The sequence below is a fragment of the Symphalangus syndactylus genome, chromosome 14 (genome assembly GCF_028878055.3).
Source record: "Symphalangus syndactylus isolate Jambi chromosome 14, NHGRI_mSymSyn1-v2.1_pri, whole genome shotgun sequence".
NCBI lineage: Eukaryota > Metazoa > Chordata > Mammalia > Primates > Hylobatidae > Symphalangus > Symphalangus syndactylus.
In genome coordinates this window covers 52,597,081-52,611,893 of record NC_072436.2, presented here as the reverse complement: position 1 = coordinate 52,611,893, position 14,813 = coordinate 52,597,081, and the positions used below count along the sequence as shown (strand labels likewise).

The 14,813-nt window shown below is 44.7% G+C and overlaps 1 protein-coding gene across 3 annotated transcripts in view; it reads right to left on the bottom strand.

Annotated features, from left to right (window-relative positions):
• REV1 (REV1 DNA directed polymerase) overlaps nt 1-10,735 on the bottom strand; it is a 93,561-nt gene extending 82,826 nt beyond the window's left edge. For all 3 annotated transcript variants that reach the window (XM_055242354.2, XM_055242355.2, XM_055242356.2), the window contains exon 1: nt 10,526-10,735. The gene's annotated coding sequence lies outside the window, so the exon portion shown is untranslated. The remainder of the gene's footprint in view (nt 1-10,525) is intronic.
• Between the last annotated feature and the right edge of the window lie 4,078 nt (nt 10,736-14,813).

Sequence of the window (14,813 nt, the reverse complement as noted above, 5' to 3'; positions counted from 1 at the left end):
TGTTCGAGAAGACACCCAAGAAAGCATCACTGAGAGGTAGATCTGAACTAAGAACAATCAGTAGGATTTTACGGGATAGAAGGTAGGTGGGAAGGGGTGACATGAAGGCAAAGATTTCAGGAAGAAGAAAAATTCATAATCAAAAACATAAAAGGGCCGAGTGCAGTGGCTCACACCTGTATCTCAGTACTTTGGGGGGTTTAAGGCAGGAGGACTGCTCAAGCCCAGGAATTCGAGACCAGCCTGGGCAATGAAGTGAGACCCCTGTCTCCACAAAAAGTTTGTTTTTAATTAGCCAGTCATGGTGGTGCATGCCCGTGGTCACAGCTACTTGGGAGACTGGGATGGGAGAAATGCTTGAGCCTGGGAGGTTAAGACTGCAGTGAGCCATCATCACGTCACTGCACTCAGGCCTAGACTATAGAGCAAGACCCTGCCTCATAAAAAATACAAAAAGGCGTTTAGGACAACATTCTAGAATTTACCAGTATGCAGGAACATGGCCAGATGTAGAGGTAGACAAACTAAGGTAGGTGAAGAAATATAACAGAAGGCCTTGAATATATCATACTAAGAAGTTTAAACCTTACTTTGTAAGTTTTAAGCAAGTGTAAATTGGGTGGGAGAGTTTCTGGCTCCTGAGCCTAGCCTACACCATAACCTATAAATCTTAGCAGAAGTCCCCACCTTGTGCATTCCACCCATACAAGTCATTAGATCTCTGAACTCACAAGGTAACTGGCATAAACAATGACACATAACTAAAAACAAATCCCTCAGAGCAACTGCAATTCAAAAATATAGTCAAACTCTTCTTTTCTGGACCTGCTATCAGTTCCAGCATTCAAAAATCCCTTTTCTCACAAATGCTTCTATTAAATGTAATTCCAAGTAAACATAAAGGGAGCAGAAGTTGTCACTGCTTCTGGAATTTTCCCTTGCTTACACTAAGAATATCATATATTTAAAATTATATACTTTTAAAAAAAACAAAAACAAAACACTACAACATGCTACATTCTTCCAGACACCAGAAGTCTTTTTCAATGTAACAATTTAGCACACTATAATCTCTGAGAAACAGTGAGTTCCAAGATAATTCAATATAATCTTTAAGTGACAATCTGAAATAAGTTTAGGCATAAACAATATGCAAAAGAATATTAACCTCCAACACAGTAAACTTGATGTGTTAGAAACTTTGACTCAAGTGCTAAAATTCAAAACAGCAATTAAGTTACTGAAACATTTTACAACCCTAACACAAATACATTATCAACACCTCCACCCTACCCATAAAAATCTCACTTCATAATTTCTTCTTCCAAGTAACTAATGAATAATTACGTACATCTAAAAGTACAAATTCAAGAGCAATACCAAAATTCAGACTTTTTACAGCCAATTATTAAGCTTTAAAGTATCAAGTATACAGTTTATAACCCAAGCTACAAAATTTATGTAATTAAAACATTTAACTCAAGTGAATAACCCGTTTCAAATTATATTGTATCAATAAAAGAAAATGTTATGTAGTAATTCTCAACAGAAGGCAATCCTTCTACACATATTCAAATGCAACCTGTTCCAATTTTTTTTTTTTTTTTTTTTTTTTTGAGACGGAGTCTCGCTCTGTCGCCCAGGCTGGAGTGCAGTGGCGCAATCTCGGCTCACTGCAAGCTCCGCCTCCCGGGTTCACGCCATTCTCCTGCCTCAGCCTCTCCGAGTAGCTGGGACTACAGGCGCCCGCCACCACGCCCGGCTAATTTTTTGTATTTTTAGTAGAGACGGGGTTTCACCGTGGTCTCGATCTCCTGACCTCGTGATCCGCCCGCCTCGGCCTCCCAAAGTGCTGGGATTACAAGCGTGAGCCACCGCGCTCGGCCCCTGTTCCAATTTTTAATACAACAGAGGTAACTGGGTTACTATCACTACTACTAGTCTTAGCTGTCATAAATTGAGCAAGTGTCTGTTCTCACTTCTTTAGCCAGCATTGTGTAATAAAGAATTTGGGGCCCAGGCACAGTGGCTCATGCCTGTATACCAGCACGCTGGGAGGCCAAGGCAGGAGGATTACTTGAGGCCAGGAGTCTGAAACCAGCCTGGGCAACATGGGGAGATCCCTATACACACACAAAAAATTTTAATTAGCCAGGTGCGGTGGTGCGTGCCTGCAGTCCTAGCTACTGGGAGGCTGAGGCAGGAGGATCACTTTGGCCTAAAAGCTGGAGGCTACAGTGAGCTATGACAGCACCACTGTGACACAGTGAGACCCTGTCCCTAAAAAAACAAGAACAAAAAAATTTGACTGGCCATTGTCTGATTCCTGGAAAACTCTACTCTTGGAGTCTCCCAACTGATAGGAGTCTTTGTTATGCATCAATCCATAATAGGTCCTCCTTGGCCCACAACTGAGTTTCTATTAACAGGGTGACTCCCAGTAGGCTCCTAGTTTCAGGATGGGGCCTGGCCATGCTGAAAATGCCAACCATGTGAATAGTGGGTTGGGGCTTTGAGCAACCTGACATCAGCCTGACAACTTGACCTCCAGGGAGAAGGGGACTGGGGACTGAGTTCAATCATACCTATGTAATAAAACTCCCATAAAAACTCCAGATGCTGTAGAGTAAGTGAGGTTTCCTGGCTGGCAATCATTCACTGCTGTACTGGAAGGATGACACGTCCTGAGGACATGGAAGCTTCATGTTTGGGACCCTCCCAGATCTTGTTCTATGTGTCTCTTTAATTGGCTGGTCCTGATTTGTATCATAACTGTAATTCCAAGAACAGCACTTTCCTGAGGTCTGTGAGTCATTCTACCAAATTATCAAACGTGAGGTGTAGTGGGAACTCCGAAAGTTGTAGCCAGTTGGTCAGAGTGTGGATAACCTGCAAGTCCTAGAGTTTGTAGCTAATATACAAAGTGAGGAGAGTCTTGCAGACTGTACCCTTAACTTATGATGCCTTACCTAACTCTGGGTAGCGGGTGCCCAAATTACACTACAGCTATAAAATAGGATATGCTGCCTTACTTCTCTTCCCAAGACTCTTAGAATTAAATGAGAAAAAAGTTACGTAAAAACACTCTTTAAGATATAAAATGTTAGTCCGGGCACAGTGGCTCACGCTTGTAATCCCAGCACTTTGGGAGGCCGAGGCGGGCGGATCATGAGGTCAGGAGATCGAGACCACGGTGAAACCCCGTCTCTACCAAAAATACAAAAATTAGCCGGGCGTGGTGGCGGGCGCCTGTAGTCCCAGCTACTCGGAGAGGCTGAGGCAGGAGAATGGCGTGAACCCGGAAGGCGGAGCTTGCAGTGAGCTGAGATTGAGCCACTGCACTCCAGCCTGGGTGAAAAAGCGAGACTCCATCTCAAAAAAAAAGAAAAAAAGAAAAAAAAAAAGAAAGAAAAAAAGATATAAAACGTTGTGTTTGCTTCGGCTGCACATACACTAAAATTGGAATGACACAGAGAAGATAATCATGGGAAAAAATTCTGTATTAAAAAATTTACACTTTGGGAGGCCGAAGCGGGCAGGATCACCTGAGGTCAGGAGTTCGAGACCAGCCTGGCCAACATGGTGAAACCCCGTCTCTACTAAAAATACAAAACTCAGCGGGGCGTGGTGGCAGGTGCCTGTAATCTCAACCACTCCGGAGGCTGAGGCAGGACAATCGGAACCCGGGAGGAGGAGGTTGCAGTGAGCCAAGATCATGCCATAGCATCCAGCCTGGGCGACAAGAGCAAAACTCCGTTTCAAAAAAAAAAAATTTTTTTTTGTTAAGCTCCTTAAAATATTGAAGAAGAAATTGTTAAAATATTTGTAAAGTTCAGAACCGTCCAGGTTAAATGGCTTTAAAAAAAAAAAAAAAGGCTTAAAATAAACAGCTAAGGAGTCATCGAGAAATTGAATTTATTGTAAATAAAATACAGAACTTACTGAAAACCATTTAAAAGAGCAAAAAATCTAAATAGTTTCAACTACATAATTCAGACCAGTGCCTAAAAGATAAAAATGCATTAAGTCCATTCCTAGAAATAGCAAATGTAGAAATGACGGCGCTTACAGAATGCAAGATGCAACCATTATTTTGTGACTAAACCTCCAAAAAGTTCATTTTAGCCTTGGGTATGATCAGGAATGACTGAGGTCAGTAAGCAACACTTTGCTTAATTGGATATGAGTTTGAATACGAACTACTCACATCACAACCAACTTTTTTTGCCCATCACTACCTAATATTTTCATTCAAGCACAAAGCCATGGGACCCGACTAGTCTTCAAAAGGTTTCTCAAAGCATCCTATGTGGATAAGGCAGTCTCCTGCCTATATGAGAAAGTATCATCTTCAACTGCATTATAATAGAAGACAAAATTTTTTTCTATTATGTTCCAATGATAAAATCAAGACTTTAAATCATAATTTTACAAGAACATATCGTTTTATTTTCCGCCTTCTTGAATATGAGATATTAAGTGTTGCTGGTCTTTCCCTCAGTAATGCAGGGAACAGTTTAGTGTAGCAGGGGAAAAAAATGGCCTTGGAGGGAAAACCTAGGCTCTCGTCTTATTTCTCCTCTTTAGCAGGCAAATGACTCTTGGGGTCTCTTTCCTCCAGTAAGATATAATGGCACTGCCTATGGAATCTGCAAGATTCTTTCTACCCCTGACATTCTGATGTGCTGAGAAGCCAGTAACTCACAATTTAGATACTCTTACAAATTAAAAAAGCCTTGCAAGGAAATGTCAGAAACCATTAAAATTTATGTAAAAACATCCCACCTATGTGTTCCTCCTTATTGAAGGAGATCCAGGTAAAGATCTGCTATGTAGACTATTATCCTTAGCAAACTAACACACGAACAGAACACCAAACACCACATGTTCTCACTTGTAAGTGGCAGCCAAATGATGAGAACTCATGAACGCAAAGAAGGAAGCAACAGACACTGGAGTCTACTTGAGCGTGGAGGGTGGGAGGAGGGAAACGAGAAGAAAAAGTAACTATTGTGTATCAGGCTTAATACCTGAGTGATGAAACAATCTGTACAACAAATCCCCATAACACTAGTTTATATAACAAACATTCACATGTACCCCAGAACCTAAGATAGAAGTTTAAAAAAAAAATTGCCCCATAATCAGCAGGAACACATCACTAGTAGCTTTTATTAAATATTTACTTGCTACCTCCAACTTAGCCTTAAAAAACTTAAGATATTTACGTTTTCTTAAATCTAATGTATTATATGCAAAACTTTTTCAAACTGTTTACAAAGCTGAAGCACCAAGACACGATTCTTTGACTTATGTTTAATGACTTTTAAATATAAGTAAATGAGAAAAACATTAATTACGATGCAAGTCATCATCCTATTAAGACATTTCACACTTACAATACAGGCATTTAAGTATAGTAGTAGTAGTTAAATCAAAAAAATAAAAAAACAAAAAATTAGCCGTAAATGACGAAGCTGCCAGTAGTTAAGAACACACGCTCACAAATAATGTGATAAATTTAACGGCAAGCTTCCAAACAAAAACCTTGTCATTTTTAATGTGCCCCACAGCAGACTGGTTATGACCTCGGGAACTAGCCTGAAATCTTGGCTCCTTTCTTGTGTAACCAGCCAAGTAACAACACCTCTCCAAATCTGTTTCTTTATAATGGTGCCAACCTTACATGGTAGCTGTAGATATTAAATAAGACACTGCACCTAGGAAAGAGCCTAGCACATAGTAAATAATAACTCACAATTATTAAATTTTGGAAGAAATGTTACACAAAGCAGCAGCCCTTTGACTTTAAAAAAAAATTTAGGCCTAGGGTTTAGGATCCTATTACTTGTTAAAGTTCAGACTGAGAAATGAAATAACAATCCTACAAAGAAGCATTTTACTAAGGACAAGTGAATTTAAAATAACTAGTATTATGCAAGTTCAATTACCACAGGCAGAATCTTAGTTTATGAGAATAATTCAAGTTGTATTAGCTCAAAGTATCTATTATTACAAAGTCACTGTCTCCATCAATTCTTTCTTCTCCTATTTCTGTATCTGCTAAAGAAAAATAAATCATACTATGAAAAGAACAGAAAGATACAAAGCACAGCTGGGTTACTTTAAGTTCCAATTAATAACCAAATATAATTTGAGGGGAAAAACCCAGTGAAAGAAGGGAGAAACTGAACACAACTAAAGATGATAAAAATTTCCTTCCCAAATACTACAAGACTCATATTTCAACTGGATCTTCAAGGACTTTCCTGTTTGAAGACAGGAAGCCTCTAGCAAGTCCTTTCATCACCACAATCAGATCTCCAGCTGAACTTCAAAGGGAACTATATAGAAGCCACTCTGGTGGGCGGTTGTTGAAATAATCACTCTTAGCATCTTCTACAGATCGAAGAATAAAAAAACCTGACTTACACATTAAGACCAAACACCAGTCACCATTCTCAACAGTTTATTTTTTAATTTGCTCTAGACATCTACAAAATGTATTTTTTAAAGGCGTTCCATAAATATAATTTTGGTAGCTAACAAAAATTCAGCACCAAAGTAATAAATATAAAATTTAGCCAGACACAGTGGCTCACACCTGTAATCCCACCACTTTGGGAGGATGAGGCAGGAGGATCACTGTAGTCCAAGAGTTTGAGACCAGCCTGGACAACACAGTAGGACCCCATCTTTACAAAACATTAAAAAACTAGCCTGGCATGGTGGCACATGCCTGTAGTGTGAGCTACTCCAGCACCTGAGGCAGGAGGCTGGCTTGAGCCCAGGAGGTTGAGGCTGCAGTGAGCCGTGATCACACCACTGCATTCCAGCTTGGGCAACAGAGCAAGACCCTGTCTCAAAAAATTTTTAAAAAGAAAAAAATTCAGTAAATCCACCTTTATCTCATGCCAAAATACAAAATCCTAAGTGAACAAGCTAATTTCAAATAGTTCTTAGAAGGTTTAAAATTACCCTGTTCTGGGCCGGGCGCAGTGGCTAACACCTGTAATCCCAGCACTTTGCGAGGCCGAGGCGGGCGGATCACGAGGTCAGGAGATCGAGACCATCCTGGCTAACACGGTGAAACCCTGTTTCTACTAAAAATACAAAAAATTAGCCAGGCGTAGTGGCGGGCACCTGCAGTCCCAGCTACTCGGGAGGCTGAGGCAGGAGAATGGCGTGAACCCGGGAGGTGGAGCTTGCAGTGAGCCGAGATGGTGCCACTGCACTCCAGCGTGGGCGACAGAGTGAGACTCCATCAAAAAAAAAAAATTACCCTGTTCTAAGCACTTTACATATATTAACTCAATTATTACTCACCATAATCCTGTGAGGTAGGTATTATAGTCATCCTACAGAGGAGCAGAACTGAGGCACCAGCAAGTTATTAACTTGCCCACGGTCTCAATCAGTAAATGACAGGAGCCAGAGAATTCTGACCCAAGCTGTCTGATTCCAGAACCAATATTTAAATCAACTATACTATTTATTTACTCAACAAGTTTTACTGACAGCCTACTATGTACCAGGCACAGTTCTAAGCACTGGGGATAAAGCTGTGTACAAGTCAGACAAGGCCTCTGCTCTCTTGCTGAGAAGACGGCTGGCAGCAAACAAGTCTAAGGGGGGAAATAACTACATAAGTGGGAAAAAAAACCACAGTGTATCTTCACCTAGTAATAAATGCGATGGAGAAAAAGAGAATAAAGAATAAAAGATTATAAAGGAAGGGGCTGGTTCCTATTTTAGAATTAGAAAAGGCCTAAGGCGATGACATTTGAGCAGAAACACAACACATGAAGAGCCATGACCACTTAGAGGAAGGGGCAGTCCAGCTAAAAGAATAGTAAGCATAACATCCTAAGGAAGAAACACTTTGTTCAAGAACCGGCAAAATCACTATGGGACTGGGGTAGGTTGCTGAAAGTCAGTCACCTAGTAAGAGGTAAGGTTAGAAGCTGGCAGCTGCCAAATCATGCTACGCCCTGATGGGATGTGCTAAGCGGCTAAGATTCAAATGTAAGTGTTAACAGGAAGCTTTTGGAGGACACTGAGCAAGAAAGTGACAATCTGATTTACATTTTTAAATCCCCTGATTGTCAAGGGGAATCCCTAGGGAACAGTCAGGGAGCAAGAGAAATAAAGAAACCAGTAAAGGCACTATGGCAACAGTCCAACCAAGAGATAATGGAACTTAGACTAGGATTCATGTACTGTTTATAAGTAGATGCTAACAGAAGAGCCTGCAACCTAATTGCCTCTAAAGAGCCTTTTTAGTATCCTTTTTCCCGTCTTGTCTCCGGACTTGCCTTTGGAAAAAAATAAGATTATTTTTTAATGTCCATGTTAACGCTTCAGTTGGTGCTATTATAGTAACAGACAAAAACTTTTCATTTTTAAATGTTCTGTTTAATATACCCTATGATTAGTAATACGCCACATATACACAACCATACATTCTTGAAAAGCAGAAAGAGCCACAATGCTCTTTAGTGTAGGACTAGTTCATTTATTTGGAGACGGGAGGTACCTGTCACCTCTTCTGATTACCTTTCCTCTCACGCTTTGTCTCTAGCACATCCTGGCTCATTCTAGATTGTGAACTCCAATAAACAGGTATACCAAAGGGAATATGTATTTACTGAGCACCTCCTGAGTACCATGGTGTCACTAGATGTCTCACGTTTAAGAACTGATTTAATCCTCAGCTACCCAAGGTGGGAAATGGTATCTTCATTCTACAAACAAAAAAAAATCAGAGATACTAGTAATTTAACTTGTCCACAGTCACCAGCTAACAATTTGCAGGGCCAGAAATCTAACCTCCATGTAACTGTGAAGTTCCTGTCTTTCCACTACAGCAGCTATCAAAGAAAGTGCTTTCAAATATATATTATATGTAGTCACTGCAACTTCTTATGAATAATGACTAGTTTGTTGCTGGTGAGGACAACGTTTCTTTAATTCTCTTATGAAGAATCAGAGTTTTGAAGTTGGAAGTGGGGGAAATGTAGTGATCTCATCTATTCAAGCACACTGTTTTTTAAAAATTATGTTCTACTTGAGATCTCCTAGAAATTAATCCTAAAAGAGCAATTCCCATCTTTACAAAAAAATTAAATATGTACGGTTTACCATAAAATAGCGGTTAAGGTTCTACAACAAAAGGTAGGAGTTTGGTACAGACTCTACCCTCAAAGGTCCTACACAATAAGAGAAGACAGGGCTAAAAAGATAATCATAACACAGGAAAAGGCGCAAATAGCCTAAGAATTGAATGGAAGAGAGCCTTGTATACTGGAGAATGATTCCTGGAAGAGGAATTTTAGGTGAGCTCTTAAGTGTCCAGTAGAGGAAGACAGGGAACAATACGCAGCACTGGTGCTTGCACGGGCAAACCCAAGGGTATGTGTGAAAGGTTGGTGGACAGATAGATGGTTCCCACAGACTGATGTGCTACATACAGCACTCCATAGAAAGAACTAAGGTTATGGTTGGTCCTACCCTACCTAAACAGGAAATGGCTTATTCTCGGAGACTAAAGTGCCAAGTCCAGAAAGACCAGATATACAGAATTACGGACTGTTACATAAAGTCCTTAATAGTTACAAGCCCTTGTTATGCTATGTGCTAGTCTGCACTATTTTCACCTAAATGAAACCATTCCTACTTAGTGCATGGCGTGAGAAGACGTGGAGATAAAGAGAATTAGCAGACGTATATTATCTGCAATTTATTTTACGGAGGAGTACATTAAGGAGTGTTATGTGAGATTATTTCTTTACAAACTGGGAATAGGTAGGAAGAGCAGCGAAACACAGCGCGGCTCGGTGCGCCCAGAGCGGCATCACTGTAACAGCACAGAAGTGGGCAAGGGGCGCTCGGAAGGACAGTTGGGGAACGGCGCACGGCGTATTTAGGGAACGGACAAGCGGCAAGGAAAAACAAGGGAGCAGCAACGCCTTCGGACATTCCGACCGGTTCCGGGATGCACCGGGGACGTCGAAGGCGGGGTGCGGGGAAACGCTGTGGCTAGAGTGCGGGTGGGAGCGGCGGCTCGGCCGGGTCGACATTCTACAAACGCTTGCGGAACGAACGCCCGAACGCGCGCGTGAATGAATGGCGCGGAACCGAATGGCTGGCCGAGGCGCCGGCGCAGGAGGAAGGAGTTTGCGGCGCGGTCTGTCCGGGCCGGGGGATGCAGGGAGCGCGGAGAGAAGGGCCGCTGCGCCAGGCGTCGGCGCGGGGCGGCCATGGGGCCGGCCGCGCCATAACGGAAGGGGAGGAGAGGGGAGGTCACACATTACATAACCCGGCGGCTGCGGGCGCGAGGGGAGGGCGCCGCGGACAGTCCAGGCCGCGACAGGACGGCCGCGGGCCGGGGCGACGCGCCCCTCCTCCGCACCACCTCAGGCCGGCCGCGCTCTGGCCGCTGCCGGGCGGGTCTGCGGCGCCTCCGGGCGACGCGTGTCCGGTCCCGCCCCTCCCCCACCCCGCCGCCGGCCCGGGGGTCGCTCACCTTCCGCGTTGCCCCACACCACCATGCCCGGGCCCGGCCGCCTCCTCCGGCCTTGCGGACCCCGGCCCCGCCGCCGCCAGTGCCCTCGCCAGGGACCAGGGAGGACCGCCGGGGGAAGGCAGCCCCACCGCCGCGCCGCGCCGCGGTCCACGCTCCCCCCACGCTAGCGGCAACCAACCCTGCGCGCGCTCCGCGGTGGCTCTCCGCCCCTCCCCCTCCGGCTACCGGGCGCGCCGCAGCCACGCCCCCTAGCGTCCCGCGCGCGCTCCCTGGCCCCGCCCACACCCCCTCCGCGGCCCCGCTCGCTCTCACAGCCGCGCGGCGCACGCGCTCTGCTCCCCCCGGCCGGGGGCGACCCCAGCCTCGGGCGTGGCACTTCGGCACCCGGCGTCGGCCTCCGTGTTCCTCCCCTCCCCGGCCCCGCCCTCTTGTTCTGCAGCCGCCCGCAGGGGGCAGCGCCTGGTCGGCACGTGACTGTCTCGCTAGCTGGGCGGAGGGGAGCACGGCGCGGGCCAGCCCCCGCACTGCGCCGCTCGCCCGCCCAGCTCGGGTCACCCCCGCGCTTCGTCGCCCGGGTCGCGGCGCCTCGGTTGCCATTCGGACAGTGCGCCGCTCCGTGCACAGCGAGTCTCCGCGCCCGCCGCGCCTTGGGCCTCACCAGTGGGGAAGGACACAAGTGCAGGCACTGACCGGGCTTCAAACCCGGGTACTGTGTGAAGATGCGCCAAACACTCGGGTTTCCTCCTTAAGCAATTGATTTACAGGGACATCTAGTGGAGAAAGGGACACACATGAACTGACATTTTCCTATGTCGGGAGCAACCGAGAACCACTGCCCACGCAGGTTCACGGGAAGGAGCACTGCGCCACGGCGTTTTCGGGATTCGTGGCCAGATCCCGCAGGGCATAGACACTATCTTCTGTCGTTTGAGTGCCCGCGCAGCACTGCACCTGAGTATTTCTAAACGGAGGGCCGGTATCCCATCCCATGTACAGCACTGGAGTTACCCGAGAAAGCAATTTTCTCCGAATATAAAAATAATATCCTATATTATGTATGCGTAAGTACAATTCTAATTGAGGGCCTTCTAGCAGAAAACAATCCGTCCGTAAGGACCACTTTCTCCCTCTTGGCAGGGTCGCTTTGAAGACTCCACATTGTTACATAATAGTCTTTATTGTTGTAATGCACAGACCTGAAGATACTTTTTTTCCCCCTCATTCCTTTGCCTAAAATGCTTCAGAGTTTGCAGGTACTTAGGAAACGATCAGTAGTCTTTTGAAAACTGATTTGCAGAGTTGGAACTTGTTTACTAGCAAGACAGAGAATACTCAAATAGCTCATTTCTTTCCCTTTCGGTTTTTGCCATTTTATAGACTTCTATAAATGCACTTCAATTTCAGTATTCTCGTCGCTAATCCAACGAATTTAGGTTGCATACTTTTCAAAGACGTCATAATTTAAAACAAATGGCGTAATTGGTTTTTTTTCTTTTCTTTCTTTTTTTTTTTTTTTTTTTTTTTTGAGATGGAGTCTCGCTCTGTCGCCCAGGCTAGAGTGCAGTGGCACAATCTCGGCTCACTGCAAGCTCCGCCTCCCGGGTTCACACCATTCTCCTGCCTCAGCCTCTCCGAGTAGCTGGGACTACAGGCGCCCGCCACCACGCCCGGCTAATTTTTTCTATTTTTTAGTAGAGACGGGGTTTCACCGTGGTCTCGAACTCCTGACCTCGTGATCCACCCGCCTCGGCCTCCCAAAGTGCTGGGATTACAAGCGTGAGCCACCGCGCCCGGCCTTCTTTTCTTTTTTTTTGAGACGGAGTTTTGCTCTTTTGCCCAGGGTGGAGTGCAATGGCGCAATCTCGGCTCACTGCAACCTCCGCCTCCCAGGTTCAAGTGATTCTCCTGCCTCAGCCTCCCGAGTAGCTGGGGTTACAGGCATGTGCCACCATGCACGGCTAATTTTTGTGTTTTTAGTAGAGGGGGGTTTCACCATGTTGGCCAGGCTGGTCTGGAACTCCTGACCTCAGGTAATCCACCAGCCTTGGCCTCCTAAAGTGCTAGGATTACAGGCGTGAGCCACCAAGCCTGCCCATAATTTCGACAGACTCACAACCAGTTGCCGACTGCAACACCAAGAGGTCATCTGCTGAGATGCTACAGAAAAACTGTGGTAACCCCTTGTTATGGGTGAGTTTTGTTTTATTTTGTTTTGGTTGTTGTTGTTTTGCTTTTTTTAAATGTCTAAATGGCAGCATTCCTGCACGATTGTATTTCAATTTTCTTTTCCACTCTCGTATTCAAACCGAAGATCTTTTTTTTCTTCTTTCTGTATTTTTCTCAAGGAAGAAACACAAACCTTGAACCAACTGACCTTGGTAATACCTTTATAGAATACAGTAAAATGGTATTAACTGCAAACTAGTAGGCAGCCTCCGTAAAGGAGGGAAAAAAATCGTGTTGCTGTCTACATAAAATAGGATAAAAAGAGAGATGGGGAATACATAAATAAAAATGTATTTATGGACAAATTCTAGCGTCCTTGTGACAGGGTCTTGCTCTGTTGTCCAGGCTTGAGTGCAGTGGCAAGATCATAGCTCAGTGTAACCTCAAACTCCTGGTCCCAAGCAAACCTCCCACCTAGGTGTTCCAAAGCACTAAGATTACAGGCATGAGCCACCTCACGCAGTCCAGAGTTTTATTTTTGTCCGTTCCAGAATATTCTGTTTTATGCCATCACATGATGAAGTCCTCTTGTTTCAGTTTCATGCACCACATTTATTCACCCACTTATATATTTATATTTATTCTCATAGGATTATCTTTCTCATGTAAGGGCAGTCAGGCTGACCTTTGGGCCACTCTGGGGGTCTAGAGATGGCTATGCTGGACCCCCACACTTGGAGGAGTGCTTTGAGGCACTGTACCTTATTTCTGTTTTCTGAACCTCATTAAAATTCATTTCATTACTGCTATCTCAAGAGGCCTATGAAAGTGCCGACCAGTGACCTTTGGAGGGACAGCCATGGATAAGGACATGACTTCTGTCCTTTCACCTCTGTATCTGGCAGTAAACTTTCCTTGGAAACATTTGCATCTAGTCTCTCAAATACCAAAAACAAACAGCATGAAGCCATTAAAAACAGAGGTTTGTACTCAAGTCCCTTGGCTGATGTAGACACAATAACATGTGATTTACTCCATAGGAAAGAGTGTGTTGATTGTAATAAGGATTCAGTGCATTATGCTGAAGGATGAAATAATAAGGGAGAATGATCTCACACCCACAGAAACTTAGGAAGTTGGAAGTGGAATTGGTTCACCAAGACTGAACTCTTTCAAACATACCATCATGTTTGACAGTATGACTGAACTCTTTCAAACATACATGGACAGGTGTATATATCTGTATTTAAGCAACACTGTTCACAGATTTTAGGATGATTCAACAATTAGTCATGGTGTACATTCTGTATGCCTGTCCCTGTGCCAGACCCTGTAGGGTCAACAGCGGACAAAATACATTGCCTGCCCCCAAAAAGCTCCCAGTGTAGTGAAGGAGGCAAACAAGTAAACAGATAACTGCAGTACAGGCTCAGGGCTGTTACTTGAGGGCAATCTATGAAGCACACAGGACAGGTGTCAGGGAGGCTTCCTAAAAATGTGACATCTCAGTAAGGTCTGAGAGACTAGTCCAGTTGGTTAGGAAATGCCATTTCCAGAGGGAGCGAGATGTGCAAAGGCAGAGAAAGGAGGGAGAACAGGGAACATTCTAGAAACTGCAGAGTGCAAAGTGCAGAGTGGTGTGGGCTGTGGGGAAGGGTCCATGTTGAAAAGGGAGGTTGGGGAGGTAAGTAGGGGTCAGTGCATGAAGGGCCCAGTGTTAGTCTGTTCTCACGCTGCTGTAAAGAACTTCCCTGAGTCTCAGTAATTTATAAAGGACTGACATTTAATTGACTCACAGTTCCACATGGCTGGGGAGGCCTCAAGATACTTACAATCATGGCAGAAGGGGAAGCAGGCACCTTCACAAGGTGGTGGGAGAGAGAAGAGAAAGCAAAGGAGGAAGACCCCCTTAAAAAACCATGAGATCTAGTGAGAACTCACTCATTATCACAAGAACAGCATGGGGGAAACCGCCTCCATGTTCCAATCACCTCCCTCCTTTGACATGGGGTAGGGGTGGGATTACAGGCCCCTCACTCAGCATGAGGATTACAATTTGAGATGAGATTTGGGTGGGGACACAGAATCAAACCACATCAGGCCCCATAAAGTATCTTACTGC